The 20,657-nt window shown below is 47.0% G+C and overlaps 1 protein-coding gene across 1 annotated transcript in view; it reads right to left on the minus strand.

Moving 5' to 3' along the window:
* NEXMIF (neurite extension and migration factor) overlaps positions 1-16,465 on the minus strand; it is a 171,944-nt gene extending 155,479 nt beyond the window's left edge. The window contains 1 exon segment of the mRNA XM_075054122.1: positions 16,328-16,465. The gene's annotated coding sequence lies outside the window, so the exon portion shown is untranslated.
* Positions 16,466-20,657: the final 4,192 nt, after the last annotated feature.

The raw sequence follows: 20,657 nt of genomic DNA on the forward strand, positions 1-20,657 counted from the left end.
CTTGCAGAAAACTCTCTCTTCCTTTTTTAAGCTAACATTATTTGCCCACCTTCCTTTCCACCGTAATTCCCCCCCTTTCATTTACACGCTCTCTGCCGATGGCATTCATGAAAATCTTCTGAATTCTTATCCTTCTCCTTCCTTTCCGCCCCTCCCCACACAGACATTTTTTTCTTAACAGACGAACATATGAATCTACCCAATGATTTGGCCACTTCCCATCAGGGAACATCACCAGCATCCAGAATAGATTTGAGAATATATTTTTAAGTCATGATTACCACTCCTGTCACCAGTGCTTTCCTCGTTTGGTCTCCTCGGCAGATAGACAGGTGCCCACACCTAGGAGCATGATCTGACATACATAAAGCTGCCAATACTAATTCTACACACTGTCCGCAGATGCTTACAGCCTACCAGCACATGCTCTATTCTCGGGAAAGAAAACCGATGTTTTCAATAAAACACAGTCTCTCCTCTGCAGGATACAGCTCTCTGCATATATCTGCTAACAACATCTCAGTATTTCTCCACCCCCTCCCCATGTTTCTCTTTTTTGTCAAGCTCTCTAGCATTTGTTCTGGGATCTAATTAAGGTCCCTTATCACCATGGCAAGAGGGGGGCAAGGTCTAACAAAACAGCATTAATGAACTGATTGTTTTCATTGGGCACATACAGAGTTATAATCCCCAAGACTGGTATATATCTACACTTGGAAAAAAAAAATTAAATCTAAAGAAGCCTGTGTTGTTTACATTTTTACAAGAGTTTAACTAGAAGCCCACGTAAAACTGGCATAATCCAACAGCACCTTAGAACTTATTTTTAATGGGAGATTTATTCCGATTAGGACAGGCAGCTTCATTTTGTTTTCTCTTCTGAGTATATGCAGAAGTCTTGCACCTACCATCTGACTCTTCTTCAAAGAGATGAGCTTCCTGTAAACTTCATTAGTTAGATGCCATTTTATAGGTAATTCAGAACCTCTTCCCACCTTTCTGGGTTATTAAATCTATTAACATCCCAGGATATTGTTATGTAAGTACTGCTCATCTCCATTATGCAGCAGACTTAGAAGAGAGCTATTAGAACCAAGTTGCCTTGTTTCATCTCATTCTCTGTGTGAACTCAGATACCAGAAGCAAATAACCTTCAGGGGATGCAGCTTTGGCTACTGAAGAGAAAGGCAAGTAAAGGAAAACAGAACTAGTCCACAAGGGGAAAGTAACATGGGTATTTTAGGTGAGTGTTGTAAGGGAGAAGGTACAGTGTTTTCTTGCCCTGCAAGAGTAAATTCTTCACTCCCTGTGATATTTATTTCCTTGTTCTCTCCCTTCATCTTCAATCCAACTTCCAGTCACATCCAAGGATTTCAATACCACCTCCAGTCAACCTAGATCAACATGCGGAAGAATCCCCTCCAAGAAATGTCTAGTTTAAACGCTACAGAAAGTGTTGTTAACTCTGCCCCTTCTTGGTTTAGGTTCAACTGGCTCCCCAGATGCTTTTTGAAGAAACTGCTAAAAGAGGTCATTTTTTGACAAGAAATCAGTCCTGGCCAACAGTAATCTGCAGAAAGATCTCTCCACCTTTTACTGGAATAGAAATCTTCTAAAGAATATCATGAACCTTTTAATTAAGCATGATAGCTCCTCTATGTCATATAAAAGGGAAGAAAGTTTTACAGGCCAAACTTTGAAAGGTTGCCTTATTTTTTCACCACTTAAGAGTATGCAATTTGAAACACACGGGGTCTGCTTCACTCGAGAGAGTCTAACAGTTGGCTGGTCCGAAAGGCTTCGACTGCAGTTGCATTAGAGCTATTCATCCTCAGCAAACACGCCTGCGGTCACCACCTTGTCTCAGTACTGGAGATAAGGGCAGTATTTCTCTCTCAAGATCTCATCTCACATCTCCAGGTCCATCCCCCTATACTCCTGTTAGCCTGTCTGCTTCTCAGCTCTCTCTAAAGGCGCAGCTAACATTGTAAGAGCTGTAGGGATCCCTCCCGGTCTAAACACCTTCTTTAAATAGATGCGATGGAGTATCATTGCAAATATGTGTCAATGCATACATGACCCGCAGACATTGCTCAGCCGCAAAAGCAGCAACCATGAGGTTTCATCAGCATAAGGCTTTTTGCCTCCTATTCGCATTTTGTGTAATAACATACACACTGAAAATCTGAATCTCAAATATGGGATAAAATATAATGTTGTACAGAAAAGTATGTATACTGAAAGAGCCTAGGGATACCGCACACAAGCAACGCAAAAAAATGTGAAGAGTGAAGTCCAGCAGAAGAGGTAATATTTTTGCTAAAAGAAATAGAAAAGTGTTTTTAAAGCAGTAGTTGTAATAATGATCAGCACCAAGAGACTTCTTCAACACACTTTTCAAACCTTAACTAATTTTCACAACACTCCTGGGAAGTAAACACATCCATATTAATAAACCCATTATCAAGTAGGGTGAGCAGGACAGAAAAATGATGGCACTGTCGTATGGCCTAGAGAGAACTCAATGCTGGTGCTAGGGCTGGAACTCAGTTTGTTGGCTCACATGCTCAGACCACTAAGTGATACCTCCTGTGCATGTTCTACTGTCATAACGCACTTTGGAAAATAAAAGGTAAAGCTAGAGAGGGAGGCAGTAACTTAAAGCCACTGCTTCAGAGCATAGGTTCAGATCCCATCTACTTGTTAAATACTTGCCTGCCCAGCTCAGCCTGCTTGGTCATCTTCCCTTCTAGACGGTAAAGCATCTTCTAGTGTAAATGAGTTCTGCTCAGAAGAGCATTGAACAATGCAAATAAAGCTCATCATATGTTGTTTGTTCTCTCATCCTCTCTGCAGGAGACAAGCAAGTGCAACGGTTGTGATCTTTTTTAATAAATATGTGTTTGCAGTCAGTGTGGCACAACAAGACCATAACATATGACTGATAACACAAATACTAGCATACATGTTGCTACATGTTTATGCTAGATGGCAAAGAAACACCTCTAATATCCAAACGAGCATTTGTTTTGTAGCTCTCCTTTGTTCCAATGTTCATGGTCCTACTGTCCTGAGCAAGCACTTGTTCCAAGACACAGGTTTTTCAACAGAGCGGATTAAGACTAGAAAGTTTCACTGTGCCAAGGAAGCAATGCTGCCAGCTACAGTCTTGATCTTGAAGACTTGTTAGATCTTTTAGCTATCATGTGCACAAGGCACTCCCTTCCCTGAAGATAAAGACGTTGAACTCCATTCAAAATTAGGCAAGAGGCTGACAAAAAAATAAAAACTTGGCTGGGCTGCAGTGGGCTACAGCACAGTGGGGTGCATCCCATCTTTTTCGCCCCACTCCTGCCTAAACACTGAGGACTTCATGACCCGGTATACCGCACTGCTGTTATATGGCCAAGGGGGACTGAAAAACTCAGATGAGGTCATCGTTCACCACCATTAGACAGCCTCCTAACCCCCCAGAGACAGCAGAAAGTATCACTCAAATGTACTGGTACGCTGGAGCTCAGCATCACCGCCTGAAGCAGGAGCGCTCCTCAGCTACGGACCAAATGAACCAGAAGGGTAGAGGCCTTCCACTAGAGACTTCCCCACAACTGACACCCTTCTATGTTTTCCTTACCCCACCAACAACGCCTACGTGTAACTTGGTTTAGGTTTGAATTTCAGAAGCTGACTCTAATAATGTTTCTTGTACGAGAGTGCTCAACCTAATTTTATTTCAGGCACAACTGTAATACAACTACTTCTTATTACGACACATAATTAGTGGCTAACTTTCCAAAATAAAAATGGCTGTGAAATTCAGAATAAGGCTATTCATCTACAAAACAGTGATTTTTTTGGCTCAAGTTCTCCCCAAAATGTAAATCCACTTACATTTACAATGCCACATGATTACAACTCTGGCCTATTGTCTTTATTTAGCCAATGTGATTCAAACTTCGGAAGTCCTGTGCTTGCAGAGACACTCTACTCTGCACATACATTCAGGAAATAAATACAATATATAGATGTAGTAAACAGATTTGTAATGAGTGTCGCTTATCACTGTCAACTGTGCTGATGAATAACGCTGTTAAAACAGATCAGATCGCCCACCAACTACAATCACAGTCTTCCCATGTCCAAAAGTCACGTGCTTCTCCAATTAGTTGCTCAAAACTAATTGTCAGATGTAATTTTCAGTCAGCAGTTTCTTCTTCCTTCCTCCTCCTTAATGTATTCCTTTCGCACGCATTCCCCACAGCACCTGACTTGCTCAGCAATCTTTCCTCCCTTCCTTACACACTCATGCATTATGTCTTAGACCTAATCTCTCCTTACAGCTTTTGAGCAGAGCTCTTCCAGGCAGCTGACATTTAAATAAGCTCTGTATTGACTTTCCTCTGCTGTACCTCAAGTCCTCCTTGTTTTCCTTATGTTCATATTCTGATTCAGCTTCTGTGCAGCTCCTTCCAAGGGTAACGGAAGCAGAGCTCGACTGATAATCAATAAATACCTTTACCCTGCAATCCCTCAGACGTAAAGCCCAGAAGGAGATTCCCCTCTCTTTGCACATGCATATTCACTATTTTGGATAAACTTAAAAAGGCAGAAAAAGGTTTTTCCCATATCTGCAGCATGTTTCAGAAAACACTAAGCCTGTGAACTTTCCTTTAACTCGCATTAAACGGATACAACTTTTAATTAAAAAAGTAATTTTGAAAAATTGCTTGTGCAGTGCGTAAGGTGATGTTCAGACAGCATCACTGATCCCTGGAGTTCTGCAGCCTTGAGTTTAATAAACTGAATTTTCAAAAGTAAACACAGCTTGCATCAGCACGAACCTTCTATTTTAGACTAATATTTCCATCCATTTCTTTTTCAGCCAGAAGAGGATGTTTTCAGAGTGCCACACACTAAACATTGCACGGGTGTCCCTGGACACTGGAAAGGGAAAAAATGTCCAGACCCTGGGGAAGCTTTGTCCACCTGCCAGCCAAGGAAGCCTTGCCTCTGATGGAGTGAGGCAGGCAGGCGAGACGCCCTCTCTCCCATCCAGGATGGTAACATCGACACCCAGCGCCAACACGGCTGTAAGGACAAAAGACCTTGAAAGCCCGGCTGCGGGAGCTGAGGCACAAAGTCACAGCCCCCCTGCTTCTTGCTAAAGAAAATCCCCGGCGCAAGGACTGCCATAAAATTTACACCTGAGCCTGTGCATAATCCTACACTCACACAGCAGCTCCTGCCTTCTACAACTATAATTTAGGATTTATTTTGCCTAATTCATTATTGCCAGTAGTAGGTAATCCAGCAGGGGGGAAGGGCAAAGGGGAGAACAAAAGCAAAATAAAAATCAAATCGAAATATTTTGCCCTAGGCAGAAACGAGTTAAAAATACTCTTAGGTTTCCTTCTGTTTGTTTTTATAACTGTTCACCTGTTCTTTTTGCAAGTTCTTTTAAATGAATCATTTGAATCATCTTTAACCCAAGAGTTCAAAAAGACGGTCAATGACAGTAGGTGTCATTTCCCTCTTTTCCCTCCTCTTTCCCCCTTATCAATTTATCACAAATAATTATACTATTACCCCGCGCGCACACACAGAAACGAGGGCTGGGAAATCAAGATTCTTGGGTTCATTTCACAACTGCATTTCTAGCAGGTCATTAATTTCTCTGTGAGCTGGTTAGCTCCTCTATACAGCAGGGAGAGGTGGGTTGTGCAGCTTTATCCAGCGTTTATAAAACAAATACTTTGTGAATCAAGGCACGCTGTGCTGATCTGAAACACCCAGCATTTTGTTATTATACATAAATAAATATAAATATAGCATTTACCATTTTCACCTCTACTTGTTTGTATTTCTATTTTAAAACTTCTAATGTTGTTAGAAATGCCAAAAGGAGGTGACTTTATGTTCTCATGCCTATTCCACCAGGAAATGGTAGGCCTGCACGTAATTTTTTCCTTCTGCTGAAACCCAGTGTATTTCTAACTGTCCTTCCTCAGTCAAACCTTCATAAGAAAGCAACTTTAAAGGTTTTGGGTTTAGCTGCATTCAGCACTACCCAGGCTGAGTGATTTATCTCATCTTCACGTCCCTTAACTCTAAGCACCATTGCTGATTATCCTGTGAAACTTAACTTTAGACAACACCTTATTTTATTAAATATACCTTCAGATTTGGTCTCAGTTCCACAAAATATTTAAGCATTTGCCTAAACATTAAGTGTGCAAGTACTCCGCCGAGTTCTGATTTTAGGCTATCTGGTAACACATACAACAAACTCCAGAAGATACAACACTCATTCTTTATCTGAAGAGCTCCACTTCACAGATCAGCCTTTCAGACATGTGCCAGCTTCGGCTCTAACAAGCTCTTCACACTTTTTAAAGACTAATAGGCTCCACATATTCATCTCCAAAGAGTATAAATTCCCTTCCTCCCTTTCCCTTTTAAACATGTCAGGCAACATTACAAAAAATAACATCTGTGCCACAGTTATGCAATAAGCAGCACGATAACCATTAAACTGCACTTTTTATAAAAAGCAGGCTGAATTTAAAAAAAAAAAAAAAAGCAACGAAAAAAGTTCACCTTTAAACCTTGAGATCAGGGCAGTTTTCAGTACTACCTCTCTTCCTTGCTTATTCTAAACTCCCTGTTCCGCTGCACCTCTTCGTGGAGGTTTCATGGCTATTAATGGGAAGTCTGAATATACATGCTATGAACAGCACAAACGGATTGAATCTGGCTGGAAAGGGCTTAAAGATTCAGTAAGAAGATGAAGAATCCCAAAAGTGTTTTTAGTATGTGTATACATTTCATCAGAGTATACAAACAGCACTATGTATTTTCTTGCAACACTTAGCAAGCCTTCTCTTTTCATAAATATAGGTCAACAGAGCTAAACTCTGTTTTTGCCTCAACTCCCACTTTAAATGCATAAAGAATTAGATTTTTAGGGAGCAGAATGAAAGAAATGGTGTATTTCATGCTATTATATACCGAGCCAAGGATCCCAAAGGGTTTTTTTGGGCTTTAAAAACAAAACAAAAACCCTTGGCATTTGTCAGACTAAAACCATTTTTCTTTGGTCTTTGCACAACCATCCTTTCCAGATTTGAATAAATAACATCAAACAAATTCTTTCGACTTCCATTACCATGCAATGCACAGAAGTTGTTCAAGGAGAGAGAAAGCAGTGTGTGAAAACACTTGATAGCGAAGGACTATGACGAGCACCCTGCATAACCACTGTCAGATCTGGAAATGCTCATTCCAACCCCTCCACTACCCTCTTGATATTTAAGCAGCCTATATTGCCCCAGAAAGAAATGATTCAAACAGCCACAGAGATCAAGTTTAGGAGCTACCACCACAGGGTATTGCTTTACCCATAAACACATGGCGGGGATACTGAAGGTATTAACAAAGTAACAGAAATACTGACTAAACAGTGAAGTACATATCAAGTTCTCACCTTGACTCTTCATTTACTGACACCTGCAAATTTAGATGCCCCTTCAGCAAATGCCCAGGTCTGACCAAACAGCAGAATACAGTATTGTATATCCTGAAACCCCCTTTTGTTTCAACAGCAGCCCGCAAAACACAGGGTGAGAACTCATAGATGATACTGTCAGCTGCAGATTTTATATATTTTATGTTTATTATACGTTATGATGGGGAAAATAACCCCTACGCTTTCACATGAAGTTTAAGGCACCACACAATCATTAAGCATTTCTGATATGTTTGGACTCCACCATGCAAGCTTATTGACTGCAACACAGATTTAGTCTCTTCCATACCGCGCTGGGCAAACAGCTTCAAAGCACAATTTAAGCAGCATTTTCTTTTCCCCACAATGACACTGAAATGTCACACTTACTCCAGGGTCAACACCTATCCCTCCCTAAGGGGCCATCTTCCTCCATTCCTACTCTTGGCTCTTCTATTGGCGTTGAGAGGGTTGGGGTTGAACCCCCCAAGGTGAAGCCTGCACTTGGGTTTTTGCTCACAGTCTCAAGCTGCTCACGTTGCGGAACTTCCCCTCCAGACCACTGACAGACTACCTGCACTAGGTGAAAAGTTAATCCAAGATGCTTCTGAATTCATCGTGAACTAACCTTTAGGAAGTCTTACACTCATCCTAGTATTTGCAGTGAGGAATCCAGCACACACACTGGCAGACTGTAGGTGTAAAGGTAAACGTCATTAACAAGGGAGGAAAGGAGGTTGTAGGAAAAAAAAACTGAGAAAGGGACTGGGATACTAGGGTTTGCTTAACACATGAATCAGAATCAGTAATTCCATACACCAGTGACCATGTAACAGCTACCTTCAGCTCTGCATGATAACCAACAGCCATCTTTCCTCCAAAACCAGAAATGCTTCAGAAGGGTAAAATCAGCACTATACCCTGTTGATCATCAAGCAGCAGGTCTTAAAACAACCCTCTGCAGAAAAAGGGGGAACTGTAAGAGCCATTAACTTGACACTGCATACAGACATAAACTATAACCTGAAGGTAAACCCTGAAACGTAACTTTGCATTGCCTAATACAGCAATAAATTCTGAGACTGAGCTATCAAGCCAATCAAAGAATTCACCCTTTCAAACCAGAGACTTCTTGGAAATATAGTGGATTGCCTCGCCTCCCATTCACGTTCAGAAAGGCTGGCATTTTTAACAGCTGAGATGAGGACAGGCCCAGTTCAAACCCAGAAAGAAGCAGGCAAGGAATTACCACAAATTAAAGAAAGAAACAGGCACAATAAACAAAACTGTTTTTACTGCAGCTCAAAATCTCCATCAAATGATAAGCTAACCAGACAAATAAGACAATTAAGTAAGTGAAGGTTACTGGGTTAGGACAAATTATTTTTTCTGTGGGAGGTGTCAGCTGATGAGTTTCTCTGCATTTGCCATGCTTGGCTGGGCTAATACCACGTGGCTCCTCTGCTTCAGATAAACTCATAGGCACCGTGGGCTAGTAATGGTCCTAAATTCCAGTATTATACATTAGCCATGCTGCTTGCATCAGAACCTGCTGTATTTCTGCACAAGTTGGTAATGTCTCCTCAACAAAGTTCAAAATTAACGTATCGCACACACAAAGAATCTAAGACAAGCCACTACGTGGACAGGTGATTTTGATATAGTCGATTTCCTTAGATACAGACATAAACAAACCATAGGAAATTATTGTGTGGTGCTCCCTACAGAGCCAGCAGTGTCAAGAAGACAGGGGTTTGCTTGTTTGCTTTATTATGAGATGAAAAATTGTGGTCAGCAGCAGACTTTCCCTTTTGATCTTCCCGAAAATTCTACCCATCCTTCCACATTAAAGGCACAGCTATCGATGAAGTAAACCTGTTCGTGTAACGTAAGCAAAACATTTAAAGAGAACCACCCCAAAAACCCCACATCACAACTGTTTGTAGCTAAAATAATCCCACTCCCCAACAGTTGTCTTCACACAAATGAGATCAGCGACCACCCTGAAAAAAGGCAATTTTCATTTTTACCCTCAAGGTTCACAGAGGGCCAAGAGTACTAATTGCTCCATTCCCTGAAGCAATATGAAATAAGATGAAGCATCCATCTGTATTGCCACTGAAATACTGGCATGAACCTTAAATTCATATTCAAAGTATTAAAACATGACCTTGCAGGCTACAGGGAAAAAGTGCTGCTAACTAACCAAACAGACACCAGATTCACTTTGTACTTGTTAAGCTCCCACCCACAACCCTTGTTTCCGTGAAGCAGTTAAGTATTTCTCTGAAGTTATTCAACAACTGTGAAGGTCAAGTATTGTCCTAACTGGCTGGTCACAAACAAACGCACCTTTCATGTCGGCATGTGCTTCAGCCTGCTACCAGCCACAGAGTAAAACCCTAATCAGAGGAGAAAAATGACAGCAAATTGGTAGCAAAGGGTACACACCTGGTCTACAGAGTACAGTCGATGCCTGCAGACGATCTAGCTGACCCAGCGAGAGACCTGAAAATTGGGGCTAATGCAATGGATGGGAAAGAACTTTTTTTTTTTTTTTTGATGTATAAAACTTATAGTTTCAGCTAAAATACTAAAAATTAAAAAAAGAGCTTCAGTGGCACTTCTGAAGAATGAAAAAAAAGCTTTGGAAGCTTTAGATTTGAAGCTTCACAAGCTCCTTATGAAAAATGCAAGCTTTGAAAAACTTCTGAAGATTTAATATTCTTACTTTGGGCTCTTCTACTGCCAACGGACTACAGATGCTGTAACTAATAAAAAATAATTAATGCCAATAAACAGGCCCTTCATAAGGCTTCAGCTTCTCTTCTCCATCAAAGACTCAAGTCATTCGTTGGGACACTGTACAGGAAAGAAAATCCATCCACAGAGCCTGTCTTTTCTACATGTGGTTCTACTGCACTATACCTCACAATCCAAAACCTTCCAAGCACGAGGAAAGGAATTTGATTTTTTTTTTTCTAAGTACGCAGCTCCAAAGGCAACCCCTGAGCAGGGCGGAGACCTTACCCAGAATGGGACTGAGAAAGACCTGGTAGTTCGTGCGCTAGCCCTCCAAAGCGCCCAGGTCTCACGGAGGCAATGAAACGACCAGGCAGTTTCTCAGGAGTGCTCCGCGCCGAGCGGTACCCTGCAGTCCACCAAGCCACGTCCTGGCACTCCTGAAAGTCTCAGTCCACCAAGCCACGTCCTGGCACTCCTGAAAGTCTAGCCACGTCCTGCAAGATTCACAAGAGCTGATTTTTCTGATAACCTCCATCTGGAAGTCTGAGCGCCCTAAAAATGCAACAGCCTCATAGCATCAGCCACCTTCTCACCAGTTTCAGCATGCCAGGAAAGGTACAGTGACAATGCTTAGGATTTAGTACATGAGGAGCTCCTTACCCCAGGGGAGAGGGGAGGCAGAAATTGCCTCAACCATTTTGTTTTATTTTAGAAATCCTGCACTCCCCTCTCAAACTGACTTAGTGGAGAAGCACGTAACAGCTTCAGACAACAGCAGTGAACACCACAAAGCAGCAAGGATGACCTTCACAACATGAACCGGCAACCTGCGCACGAGGAGCCATTCCGCATAACAGAGCCTCTACATAGGCAAGGTGAGAAAGCTGATAAACTGGCAAAAAAACTAACCAGTGTCTAGGTCAAGTGTGCAACCTCTGACACTCCTGCCAGTTTCAATGACACGCTGAAGACTAGCATTGCAACGCCATCCAAGGTGACGTCCAGAAGTCTGACCTTAAGCTCTCCTGGACTTGTAGGACAGAGATGCTCTTGGTCTCATGCCTAGGGATAACAACAGCTATTTGCAGAGACAACGATCACAGTAATGATAACGACAATTCAGAAAAGTGTTAAAAGTGATTTGGTAACTGAATCAACTGGAGTCCACGCATAAGCAATGCCAGCCCTTTTGGTCCAGCATCCTATAGTCCTACCCTCCCAGGGGGCAACAGCAGTAAATCTAGACAAGAAGATCCGATCAGAAACTTCTAGTGACACATCTACCCATATTCTGAAGATACGACACGAACAAAACAAAACAAACAAAAAAAAGAAATACAGGATCAGTGAAAGGAAACAGCCAACAGAATTTTCTATCGCGGCAGACCATCGAGACAAGAACTTGGATCAATTAAGCAAATCAGGCATCTTACAGTAAAAAGCGTTTCCAGAGCTTTGTTAAAACCAAACGAGACTGCACATATGAGCTCACATCGCTGGGCATAAATCACCTTCTGAATACTTAAGGGTCAGACGAAAACTTTGCCCATGGACAACACCCCCCCATTGCTGCCCGCTCCCAGATCTCCCTGCAGCGTCCTCCGACGCAGCCGGCACAGACCTCTCCTGCGACCAGAGGGCACTGGGTTACACCCCTGTATTATTTGCAGAGCTGACGTAGCAATGCAGACACAGACCCAGCTCCTACGTATCACTGTTTGGAGACTGCATAATCATCCAGCTCAGCCCATGCAAAAGCAATATGAGAACACCTCCTGTACAGAAGAAATTCTCGAGATTTAAAGTTTTAACACAAGCTAACAAACGCCAGGGATGAAAGAAATCCTGGGATGAAAGATCTCCATGACACCTGCTTTGAATAAAAAGACATTGCTACAAAAATATCAGAGACCTGCTGGTCTAGAGCCTTTGCTACATGTCATTCCCCAGACATCAATTTGCAATAGAGGCACACAAAAGCAGTATTACACAGATTACATGCTACTCCCCTGAACTGCAAACAAAATCTACCCAGCACTACCACCTCGCCGTCCAAAGCACTACTGAACTAAAGCCACCTTCTCTTGCTGTTTATAAGACGACTTCGCTAAGGATAAGGCACATGGCGGGTTCAACGCTGATTTGCAGAACTGACAGCTCCTCCCGCAAACTTTGCCCCAGCTCAGCTTTACCAAATACTACCAATTTTCCCTCATGTCCACAGGCAGGGAACTGATGGTACCAACACTATGGCACTGACAGCGGGAAGGCTCATCCTCAATTCGCGCATCCTTCAGGCAAAACCCACGCCCAACGCCTGGATGCTTAAAACAGTTAATCATCTTCAGCATCTGTAACTTCACCACTTTCTACACAACAATGTAACACACAGTAATTATTTAACGTTTCATCATAACGGCACCCAGGAGCCCTAAAATCAAAGGGCTGAGATCCCACCGAGCCTCTCGCACCACGCAGAGGTAACAAATCAGGCAGGTCCCCACAGGAGAACAGCTCGCACCCCTGCACAGGTGACACCACGGGTGCGTACAAGCAACTGGAAGGAAGGAGGGAAGAGCAAGGTACCAGCAAAACATGGTTCGCTCGGTTTTATGCCACATGGCTCATTTACTCACTGCTGGCAGCTTCCACAAAATCAGGCTCGTCAAGCACCTGACTGTATACATAGGTAATGATTATAAAGCCAACTCAAGCGGGGCTAAAAGTACACAAAGATCTAGCATAAAAATAAAAAAGTGCAATCCTCTCCCAGGTGAAAATACAGGGCTTTGAACGTAACAGGTGGATTATATAAAAATTATTTTGCTCCCAATTCTCAGAATATTTTTTTTAAATTCCCTCGCAGACCAAAAATTGTCATTACTGAGAAGCAATAGCAATTTTACTGTGTTCAACATTCAGACTACCCACCTCTCTCAGGGCCAAACACAAACCCAACTACGGCAGCATCTGCACAGCCCCCACATGAGGGCTAGGGCAAGGTCTGGAGAATCCACGGCTCTCCTCCCTGGATTCTACCCAAGGAAAGGATTATTTCCTGACGTTGCTTTTTGTTTGCGACAGGGCATAAACTTTTAAGGGGACGGCTGGCTGTTGTGCTTGGGGAAATCAGCACGGTTGGTTTGTTATTACTCTGGCTACGATGGGAAAGGCTCATTATCTGAGAAGTGCTGCTGCACCTTGTATCAATGGCTGCGTCCTACACCCGCGATGCCAACCTGAGTCGGACCCCTTTGTTTGGGAACACTTTCTCCCCAAGCCTTGCTCCTGTCCTTCTTGGTCCTGCAGACACATTCGAGCCTTTTCACATGTTTCTTTCCAAAGACGGGAAAAAGACACGCACGTGATCGATCACAAACACATCTACGAGGGATCACCACCTCAAAAAGAGGACACCATCAAAGCACTGCCCCACGCAGCCCTACTCCCTGTCCCTGTACCAGCTACAGAAGTTAAAACCCACTGGCCACAATTTTCCCCTTGTTTTTTATCCAAAAGAGACTCCTCGTGATTCAGAACTCAACATTTAAATGGGCTGCCAGAGTCTCCCCTCCAAAAGGCAACAGCAAACACAAAAAAGGAAAAACAAACCCACAGAAATCCCCCCTCCCCGGCCCCCAAAGCAAAGCACGGGGTGAGGTGCGGAGAGGGAAAGGGGGACGAGGCGCACGGGGAAGTCGGCCGGTTGCTCCCCTTTTCTGCCTCCCTTTTATTTCTGCTGAGTGTAGTAACACTTGAACTGGCTCTCTTTATTTGCAGCCGGATACGCGCTTTCAAAGATACTGTACTACTGTGTAGGCCAAGCAGGGACTCTCTTTCTTCCCTTAGTTAGGGCTTTTGGGAAAATAATTATTCACCAGAACTGCCATCGCGAACAGAGAAAGCTAAATCAATGTAGCTTTGTATGGGCCATTGCCACTGCAAAGCAAATACTCCATCAAGACATGGATCAGTGAGAATTTTATCACTAGGAATCCTTATGCACATCTTTGTGTATTTTTAATATCCATCGTATTACTCGGCGTGCCCCTTTCCTCCCCGTGCTCCTGCACCCCACCCTCCCTACGGATTCGTCTCGTGTCACTGGCAGCTATGGGGCTTGGCCGCAAGATTCACATGCTCAGTAGAAACATCTTAAATATACAGCCAGGTTTATTCTTTAAAAAAAATATATATATATAAAATAAAGCATTGGTGCATAACAGATTTATTCACTGAACAGGTTGATTTATTTAAAAGACTTGACGTACATCAAAACCTACTATGGGCTTACATAATTGTTATCCATTTAGCAGGTCTGGTTCTTTTGTCAAGTATTTGTTTTTAAAAAGTGATTCACTAAAGACTGCTGCCTTATGCACAGTTCACATACCTCAACAAATGTAGTCTTGCATAGGGTATTAGCTGAAGTGACTTTAAATTGCATCCTACCTGCCTGAGCACTGCTGTTGTTTTTTTTTAGTTTCTGTATTCTTCCCTTACCTAAACTGAAAAAAAAACCAAAAAAACACCCCACCCCCAACCCAAAAACCAACAACCACAAGCGTGTGTAGAAGCACACACGCGATTCACTTTCCAGCAGACTCTTTGCTGTGGGCACAGTGGTTACCGCATTACCACGCTGCTCCAGCGATAACAGCAGGTACCTCCAACACCAAGAACGCACATCTGAATACCAGGATGTTGACGGTTGCACAGAGGTTTCGGGCAAAGCCAGCCGGAGGGGCCGGTGCGGGGCAGAAGGGACGAGCAAACCGCCGAGCAGAAGCCAGGGAAAACCTCAGGGATGATTTAAGGACCACAGAGCCGTTTTGTTTTCACGCAAGACGCTCATTCAGGCCCTGGCTCGCACAGGCGCACGGCTCCCCTCCGGCCGCACGCATCCACCCGCGACACCCATCCACGAATTCCCCAAATACGCACCCATCCTGCGCTTGTTCCGAGCGGGAGGCGAAACGCCGGATAGCATCACCAAGAGAAAACGCGTAACCTTTGCTTTCGTCGCCGGTCCCCTTACGGCTTGTTTGGGTTAATATATCATAAACCGTATCGCTCGTGAGCAGCACAGTTCATTTCGGAGACGAGGATTTCATTATTCCTCGCACCCCCCCCCCCGTTTCAGCATCATCCACGCACACACACAGGTCACATCTTACACTTAGTAAGCAAAACACATTACTGCTGCCACCGCTGCACGGCCGCACAAGCGGTTCAGAAATTAAAGAGACCGGAATAAAAACCGCACGAACCCAATTCTCCGCCGCTCGCTAGACAGATGGTTAATTATATTCACAGCCGCATTTTTCGCTGGGATAGAGTTTCAGACAATGAGCCAGTTTTATTTGATTAGCCAGTTTTCTAGTTTAATACGCGGAATGACAGTTACTTCCAGGGTTGGGGCTTTTTGTTAAAAAAATAAAAAAAAAATCCCCATCCCCCCCCCCCTTTTTTTTTTTTTTGTTCTGGCCGAGGCTGAAGTAAGTGCAGCCCCCCCCCCCCCCAGCCGCCACTGTAAATAAACCCCACCGGGGCGTGAGGGGAGGCGGAGGAAGCACCGACGGGCGGCAGCGCTGCCGGCCTTTGGCGGGGGGGGTGGGTGAACGGGCCACGGCCACGGCCACGCTCGCCCCCCCCCCCGGGGCCCTGTGGGGCGGCGCCCCCGCCCAACGCGGCACCTGCCCGGGGCGGGGGAACGCGGCGCCCCGCGGGGGGAGGCGCCAACTTGCCCGGTGCAGGCCGCCCCCCCCCCCCCTCACCTCACACCACACACACACACACCGGCCGCCCCGCTCCTTCCACCGCCGCCGCGTAACTTGCCCGCAGGCCTCCGCGCCCCGCACCGCCGCGCAGGCCGGCACTGCCATCAGCATCCCCCCCCCCCCCTCCCGCCCCGGCGGCGGCCGCCTCCTCCCTCCTCCTCCTCCTCCTCCTCCTCCTCCGCTCGCCTCACGCCGCCTCCCCCTGCGGCTCCCGCGGTGTGTGTGTGTGTGTGTGTGAGGAGAGCGGGGGGGGGGGGGGGGGTGGGAGAAGAAGCAGCGCCGCCGCGGCGGGACTCACCTCAGCGCCGGGCCCGCGAGGGAGGGAGGGAGGCGACCGCGCGGGGCCGGCGGGTTCCCCCCCCCTGCCCGCCAGTCGTCGGTGCCGGCGGTCGGTCGGTGTCGGTCGGTCGGTCGGTGGCTGCGGCGCTCAGCGCTGCTCCATGCGCCCGGGGCCCCGGCGCGCGCAGGTGGACGCGCCCGCCCCGCGCGCGCCGGCCCCCGCCCCTCCCCCCCCTCCCCTCCCTCTCCCTCCCTCCCCTCGCGCGCCGGCCCCCGCCCCTCCCCCCTCCCTCCCTCCCTCCGCCGCCGCCGCCGCCGCCGCCGCCGGGCCCTCGGCGGAGCCAGCGCTCCCGGCCCTCAGCGCTCCGCCGCCTACGGCGGCTCCCGGCCGGCTGATCCCCGGTCCCCCGTTCCCCTTTCCCCCCCCCCACCCCACCCCAGCCCACCCCCCCTGCGGCGCGCAGCCAGCCCGCGCCGGCCTCCGCGTTCCCTGCGGAGGGAGGGAGGGAGGGACGGAGAGAGACGGGGGGGGGCGGCTCCCGCCTCGCCCCTCCGCCGCCGCCTCCCCCACCCCGGCCGCCTGCGCCCATTCAGGAGGTGCCGGGAAGCGCCGCCGCCGCCGCTGCCATTGTTCCCTCAGCGGCGGGACCGGCGCCCGTTACACCCCCCCCCCCTCACACACACACCACACACAACCCCCCCCCCCCCTCGCCGCCGCCGCTCGGCGGGAGCGCGCACCGCGCCGCCACCGGGCATAAAGGGCGCGTCACCGCGGCCCCTCACACACGCGGTCCCGGACAACCCCCCCCCCCCCCCCCGCGGCGGGGCGGAGCGGGGCGGGGCGGCCTCACCTGCCGCCTGGGACCGGGGGCAGGTGCCGGTAACGGCCGCGGAGGAGAAGCGGGCGTCGTGTGTGAGGGGAGGGGGGGGGGTGTGTGTGTGTGGTGGAGGGGAGCGGCGGGGCCGGTGTCACGGTAGTTGTGAGGCGGGAAGATGGGCGGCGGGAGGAAGGCAAGGCTAGCGGGGGGAGGTCGGTGCTTCGACCGCTTCCCTGCTCGGCTTACCGGGAAGGGAAGGGAAGGGCAGGCCGTACCGGCGGGGAGCTGACAATGGAGACGGCCCCGGCGGGGGGGGTGGGGGGGTGTTGGCTGTCCACCCCCCCCGGGCACTGAGGGGAGAGTCGTTCCCGCCTGAAGTCTGTCAGTCCGGTTTAATTGTGTAAAACGGGAGAGGGGGGGGGCAGAAGGGGTCAGGGGTCGCGAGGGCTCTTCCGATTCATTTTCATGATCACCTTATCCACCCGTAACCGCTTCCGAAACTCTGCTTCACCCTCCAGCTCTCCCTTAAAAGGAAGAGGCTGCCTCACCTCAAGGTTGCTCAGGACTCGCCGAGGAGCCCGAGGGGAAGGCAGGGACAGGAGGGCAGGAGAAGCAGCCACGGCAGGAGTCTACATCTAGAGAGCCTGCCAGCTTACAGAACGCAGCTACAGAGCCTGCCAGCTTACAGAACGCAGCTACAGAGCCTGCCAGCTTAAAGAACACAGCTAGAGAGCCTGCCAGCTTAAAGAACACATCCATCCTCACAGGACCCCCGCAACAGCTTTTAGCATTGCAGCCCTCTTTCTCCCTGACCCCCGCAGCGCTGCTAACGTGCACCGTGGCCAGAGTTACTCCACTGGGGACTGGAGGAAAGTTGTGTTGTTCTACCTTCTGAAGCAACAGAATTGTTTAGCAAATACAAAGCAAACCAGACGCGAGTATTTTAACTGCGGTTGAAGAAAAGCAAGATGAGCATTAGCCTTTTGGTTTAATTACATTCACTGTGGTATTTAAAAGAGAGGTTCCTAGTCTTAAGTTACCACTTGAGCTTACACGAAATTCTGCTGCCTTTTCATCCTAGACAACACAACGCATACAGTCTAAGAAGTCGATTAGGTAACACTGTGACTAACATTTTAAAATACCGAGCACTTTAGTCCTTGTTCTCACGGCATTGGAGAGCCCCATGTGTATATGCAGTAATAAAACAGCAATAGCGTATAGCAACATATGTAATGCGCTCTGAATTTGGAGCAGTTTATACATCAACTTTCAGTACCGCAAAATAAGCAACTAATCTCATTTGTTCTTCGTTAACAGCGGTACCCGGGATATGCTATATATCCTATGCAAATAAATGATTTGTTCCCACTGCAGCAAGGCACATGCTTGAAGTGTTCCGCCCTGCTGTAGGAACAGAGGCGAGCAGTGAGCGATTTGACTAAGGCCACAGAGTGAGTCGTCACCGCAGCAGCACCTCCCGGCCCTATCCTGTGTTAGTTTTCCTCTCCAGCATCACCATGTTGCTGCAGAAGTTGCACAGTTCAATCCTTATACCTTTGCACAGTCGTAATCTCTGCCACAATGCTGCGTTTTATTTCACACCCCTTGCCCCTCCCCATCATTTACTGAACTGAAAGATTTGAGAGTAATTAATCTGGGTCAGGTGAGACAGCGACAGTGCACCTGACAGCGCTCAGTAAAATATACATGCATTTGGACGGTGTTCATTAACTGCCTTCAAAATTTCATGAACTTGGGGGGAGGTTTTCCCCTTGGTCCCTCTGCCCCAGCACACTCACGTACAAGCTACTACCCTCAAAAGTGCCACCAAAGGCACACAAGCAAATCTGGGGGCTCCTCTGCTAAAGCACCTCGTGAATGACAGGAATGACAGGACTGGAAGCACCGGCTCATGGACACCACGTTCGTCAGACCTCCCCAACCCCTCCTGGTGCCTCTGGGCAGGAGACGGCAGCAGTGCTGTGTGCCGGGAGGCTGGCAGCTACAGCAATCAGCAGAATATAATCACAGAGATAAGATTAGACGTAAGCGTGGGGAGAGCCGTTGTGGAGATGAAAAGATACATTCAATTAAATAAGCATTGCACCTGGATCCAGTTTAGAAGACGACAACCCAAGTATTTACTTAAATGCTGTCTTTTAGAGAGAACACAAACATAAGTCTCAAAGATTACCCTTGTAGCCGTGATACAATAGAATGCCTTTAGTTTCACTTACCCACATGCTACTCATTTAAGGTACTTCAGTTACAGAGCCACCACAATACTAATCGATCAGCAGCATAAAATCCTGCACAGCATCTTGGGCAATCTTAAAAATTAACAATCTGTGCACTGTGATCTTTTTATGTACTGCCACAAACAGATGTAAAAAGTGCACTGACATGATGGAAGTGCAGCTACCCACCTTGGCTGGGTATTAATTTTCCAGACTGTCAAATAAAGAGACCCACAGGTGCGAGAACAAGGTGCTGTGAAAACTCCTTTTGGCAGGAGAAGATCAACAAAACACCGAGCGAGGAGCGATTGCCATGCCAGCCAGCGCCTCGCTCTGCCCTGCCGCACACCCTTGCTGCTCTCCTGACCTCCCCGATACAGTGCGGCTGCAACGTGCATCGTAATCATTCGCTACAACCTGTAAGACGGAGCAGATCAGACATTTACATCTGTCCCATCCTCCCAGCTGTCTTCACACAAAATCCGTGTGCCCAGACACATATAGATGCTGGGAGCCTACGCTTGCTTGTCTGTCTAGGAAGCGGGAGTCAGAGCCTAAAACAGCAGAACCTGGATTAAAGCAGTAGGCCAATGCCACGGTGGTTTCCAGTTCTCCAAGCACCTATTTCCTGATTATTCCTTCTTTTCCTGATGCCTGCGAGCCTCACTGAGGCATACCCAATAAGGGTTAAATCCTTCATTTTGCATGACCTGATTCATTTCTGCCATACACAGCCCCTCTGCTGAACAGTACCAGAGAGAAAGGCAGAGGTTCACAGGAGGATTCTGGTTTGCCTGTGGCACAAGTACAACACGGATGTGATTTTCAAAGATCTCAAATCCTATGCTCTTGGGCAAGCCTGGAAAACCATGGTTTAAGCAGAAAGCTACCCAGATGTTGTAAACCTTAAAAACCCAGAGCAAAAGGCAGCAGGATAACAGGGGACATCACCTTCCTATCCCACCCTACTGCGAAAAGCTGGAGAGGATTTCTTCCCCCACTCTGTCAGACTTTCAGGACCAACTTCTGCACACAAACAGTGAACAGTGTAATGTAGACTGCTGGCAGAACAGGAGGCATTCCATGGTGGGAGGGGGGAGTGCGATTCAGGTGGGTGAGGGAGTCACCCTATCTCCTCCTTCCTTCCTTCCTTCCTCGGTCCTGATGTGCGATTCAAAGCTGACTGTATGCTGCGGGAAATAATGCTGAGCCTGCAAACAGTGATTCATTCTTACTGAGGCCAAAGCAATTCCTGAAGAAGAAATAAAGCTGGAATCATGAACTGCCACAT

The sequence above is a fragment of the Buteo buteo genome, chromosome 22 (genome assembly GCF_964188355.1).
Source record: "Buteo buteo chromosome 22, bButBut1.hap1.1, whole genome shotgun sequence".
NCBI lineage: Eukaryota > Metazoa > Chordata > Aves > Accipitriformes > Accipitridae > Buteo > Buteo buteo.